This window comes from Lithobates pipiens, unplaced genomic scaffold, assembly GCF_037356315.1.
Source record: "Lithobates pipiens isolate NorthernLeopardFrog02 unplaced genomic scaffold, aLitPip1_a1.2 Scaffold_28, whole genome shotgun sequence".
In the NCBI taxonomy this organism is placed as follows: Eukaryota; Metazoa; Chordata; class Amphibia; order Anura; family Ranidae; genus Lithobates; species Lithobates pipiens.
In genome coordinates, this window is record NW_027507789.1 from 89,867,324 (window position 1) to 89,872,103 (window position 4,780).

Here is a 4,780-nt window from a genome sequence, read left to right on the forward strand (position 1 = left end):
AATCTCTTCAGGCACTCTCAACCCTCTTGACAAACACCAAGATGGTCACTTTGGGAAATAAGCGAAAAAAAAAACAGGTCAACGCCAACAACATAAAAAGAAGTCTACGACACCTGGTATTCCCAGGCGGTCTCCCATCCAGGTACTAACAAGGCCCGACTCTATTAGCCTCCAACATCAAACGAGATCGGGTGCTTTCAGGGTGATGTGCCCGCAGGCAATCTCTTCAGGCACTTTCAACCCTCTTGACAAACGCCAAGATGGTCACCTTGGGAAACAAGCAAAAAAATATAAATAAGTCGGAAGCTAGAGACAATACGGCCCGAGTCCTCAATTTAATCCATGCGGCGCATGTACAGGGAAGGCCCTTGCTTATGTTGTCAACGGACGCGGAGAAGGCCTTTGACAGGGTGGCCTGGCACTTTATGCAGGCCACCCTGGAACATATAGGTCTTGGCCCCAACATGATGAGCTGGGTAATGTCGCTTTACTCCACGCCGTCGGCAGCGGTACGGGTGACCGAGGGGTGCTCGGACTCTTTCCCCATCACTAATGGGACAAGGCAGGGGTGCCCTCTGTCTCCCCTAATTTTAATTCTGACACTGGAACCACTTATGTGTCACGTTCGGAATGACCCGAATATTACTGGCATATCCAAACCCTCGGCACACCACAAAATTGCGGCGTACGCTGACGATCTAATTTTTTCCGTCTCCAATCCACACATTTTGCTTCCCAAAATACTTGCGTCTCTACAGCGACACGGCAGCCTATCAAACTATAAAAACAATTGCGCCAAGTCGGCTGTATTGAATATATCGGTCCCGGATGGTGAGGCCAAGAGGCTCCGGTCCGCTTTTCCATTCTACTGGGCTGAAAAATCTATACGTTAACTGGGCGTTGACATCGCAGCGGATTTAGCGCAATTGTACCTGCTTAATTTTGTCCCTCTCCTGGATAGACTGAAATCTGATTTGGGAAACTGGCATGCTTTAACACTGACCTGGTTCGGGCGCTGTAATGCATTCAAAATGATGGCCCTCCCTCGGATCTTATACATGTTCCAGACATTACCGATCCGGTTACCCCCAATTTTTTTCAGACAACTGCAGGTGCTGCTCCGGGACTTTATTTGGCCGCGCAAACCGCCCAGAGCCCGTTTGCAATTGCTTGCCAGACCAAAGGACAAGGGGGGTCTGGGTCTCCCAGATCTCAGACAATACTACAGAGTGACTCTGCTAGCGAGAGTCGTTGATTGGCATTGTAATGGCCCACACAAGCAGTGGGTGGAGATGGAGATTGAGGATGGTTCCATTCTCCTATTGACCTCCCCGTGGCTCCTGTCCTCCCTACCAAAAGACCTCAGAGGTCACCCCGTAGTGGGAGCTACGTTGGCTGTTGTGCAGAGGTTGTTCCGCTGCACACACATTGCTCCCCTGCCATCACCAATGACTCCGGTTATAGGTAATCCAGACTTCCCACCGGGATTTACCAACAAGAAACTGCGACAGTTGACAGTGGTGGGGAAACAGCGTCTGGGAGAGGTGTGGCCCACGGGAGGGCTCCCGACCACGCAAACTGTCTCCGAGCTTTCTGACCCTCCGCTTGACTTGTTTAGTCCTTATCAACTTCGTCACTTTCTTCTGGCCATACAAAGGGCCCCCTACACTCCTAGAGACCTGACACCCTATAAATCCATCTGTCACAAAAGGGAACCTGTGCGACACACCCTCTCCCTCCTGTACAACCTATTGAGTAGTCAGGAGGAGGAGTCGACCCCACCATTTATCCACAAATGGGAGAGGGACTTAGGCATCACATTTACCCCACAACAGATAGGGAAGATCCTGACCTTAGTACATAAAGCTTCCATCGCAAACCAATATCAAGATACAAGATAGTCTCACGCTGGTATAGAGTCCCATACCTTCTGAATAAAATGGATAGATCGATCCCGGATGTTTGTTGGAGGTGAAATTCAGATATGGGGACCATGGGACACCTTTTCTGGGCATGCCCGACCTTGAGGAACTTTTGGGTTCCCAGTAGCGTGCCTTCTACACTTGACCGAACAGCCTGTTCGAAAATACAAAAAAAACCTCACGATGCAACTCCTGAATGCCGCCCGGGCCTGCATTCCCGCACTGTGGAGGCAGCCTCAGCCCCCATCCAAGGTGCTGTGGTATTCCAAAGTCAATCATATTCTCCGGATGGAAGAATTGACCGCCACCCTTCACAACACTGAAGAGGCATTTAGTGTTACATGGAGGCCCTGGAGGTATTTTACTGGTACTCGAGACTACATTCGGGAGGTGAGCAGTGCCCCCGTCCCAGAAAACGACTGAACATCTAACGTTTACCTACGTAGGCCATGTCTGCCCTGGGTGGCATTCCCCCCTCCCTTTTTGTCTTTATTTTTCTTTTTTTCCCCGCCGCCATCCCCCCACCTCCTCTCTCTCCGTCTTTGCACTCTCTTCTTCCCCCGTCCTCCCTTTTAACTATGCCTTGTCTCCTTACTAGCCTTCAGGACCCAGAAGAACCCCAGGGTTCTGGACATGACCGGCTCATATTTTACTCTGGTTCACGTAGGTCATGATAAGCTGGCTCGCTGTGGTCCCAGTTGTTCTCCATGATTACATTTGTCCGAACGGAGCTGCACTAGTTATACTGTACTACATGTCGGAGGTGAGGTTTCTCTATTTTCTGCATGAAACTGTAGGAATCCCCTCTGAGAACCCAGAGTTATTTGGCTGCCTATTTTTTGTTAGCATGTAATTGTGACCCTGGGTCATGCTGTATGGTTGACTGTTATATTTATGTTGTTCTACTTAATAAAAGAATAATAAAAATAAAAAAAATAAGTCAATGCCAACAGCTTAAAACTAAAGCCTATGGCATTGAGAAATCCCAGGCGGTCTCCCATACAGGTACTAACCATGTCCCAACCCTGCTTAGCCTCTGAGATCAAATGCACGCTCAACCCTCTTGACAAACGCCAAGATGGTCACCTTGGGAAACAAACAAAAAAAACAAGTCAACGCCAACAACATAAAAAGAAGCCTGCGGCATCTGGAAAACCCAGGCGGTCTCCCATCCAGGTACAAACCAGGCCCAACCCTGCTTAGCCTCTGAGACCAAACGAGATTGGGCGCTTTCAGGGTGTTGTGCCCGTAGGCAATTTCTTTGTGCACTCTCAACCCTCTTGACAAATGCCAAGATGGTCACCTTGGGAAACAAGGGAAAAAAAACAGGTCAAAGCCAACAACAAAAAAAGAAGCCTATGGCACCTGGTATTTCCAGGCGGTCTCCCATCCAGGTACTAACCAGGCCCGACACTGTTTAGCCTCTGAGATCAGATGAGATTGGGCGCTTTCAGGGTGATGGGGCCGTAGGTGATCTCTTTGGGCACTCTCAACCCTCTTGTTAAGCGCCAAGATGGTCACCTTGGGAAACAAGCGAAAATAAACAGGTAAACGCCAACAACATAAAAAGAAGCCTACGGCACCTGGTATTCACAGATGGTCTCCCATACAGGTATTAACCAGGCCGTACACTGCTAGGCCTCCGAGATCAATGAGATTGTGTGCTTTCAGGGTGATGTGGCCATATGTGTTCTATTTAGACACTCTCAACCCTCTTGACAAATACCAAGATGGTTATCTTGGGAAACAAGTGAAAAAAAAAAGGTCAACGCCAACAACATAGACCCTGCCGGTCTCCCATCTGACCCAGACCCTGCTTAGCCTCTGAGATTGGGCGCTTTCAGGGTGATGTGACCTCAGACGAACGCTTTGGGACATACTCAAAACTCTTGACTTATGCTAAAATAGTCACCTTGGGAAACAAGCGAAAGAAAAACAGGTCAAAGCCATTAATATAAAAAGATTCCTACGGCACCTTTAATTAGGTACTATCCAGGCCGGACCCTGCTTAGCCTCTGAGATCAGATGAGATCGGGCGCTTTCAGGGGGATGTGGCCGTAGGAGATTTCTTTGGGCTCTCTCAGCCCTCTTGACAAATGCCAAGATGATCACCTTGGGAAACAAGCGGAAAAAATAAACCATGTCAACGCCAACAACATAAAAAGAATCCTACGGCACCCGGCACCTGGTATTCCCAGTTGGTCTCCCATCCAGTTACTAATCAGGCCCGACAATGCTTAGCCTCCGAGATCAGACAAGATCAGGCACTTTCAACGTGATGGGGCCATAGGCGATCTCTTCGGGCACTCTCAACCATCTTGACAAACGCCAACATGGTCATCTTGGGAAACAAGCGAAAAAAACCAAGTCATTGCCAACATTGGAGGCTAAGCAGGGTTGAGCAATCAGTTTCCTTGCCTGAAATAGGCATCTCAGAACTGCCATCTGGCTACTTCCCGGGTTTCCAACTCCTTCAACTAATCCCAGGAGACAATACTTCGCCTCCATCCTGGTGGAGGTTCCAACCACCCGATCAATGGTTCCTGTCACCTCTGTCCAGTAGCGGATCAACTTCGGGCATCTCCAAAACATGTGCATCATGTCTCCCCCCATGTTCCCGCACCGGGGGCAACTTGCGTCCGGCCGTTCGGCCAAACTGAAAAAGTTTACGAGGAGCATAATAGGTTCTATATAATAAGAACAGATGTGACATCCTCTGTGAAGAGAGCCACAATTCACCACAGGCAGGATTCCTGTGGCCAATTATAGCTCAGGGGGGTTTAGTACACACCCCACACTATATAAGGCCGCCAGCGCGGCGGCTTTGTATAGTGTGTTGCGGTGGTCAGGGAAAGAGG

At 49.2% G+C, this 4,780-nt stretch overlaps 1 pseudogene; it reads right to left on the reverse strand.

The window, feature by feature from the left end:
- Positions 1 to 3,275: 3,275 nt before the first annotated feature.
- Positions 3,276 to 3,394, reverse strand: LOC143936438 (5S ribosomal RNA; annotated as a pseudogene).
- Positions 3,395 to 4,780: the final 1,386 nt, after the last annotated feature.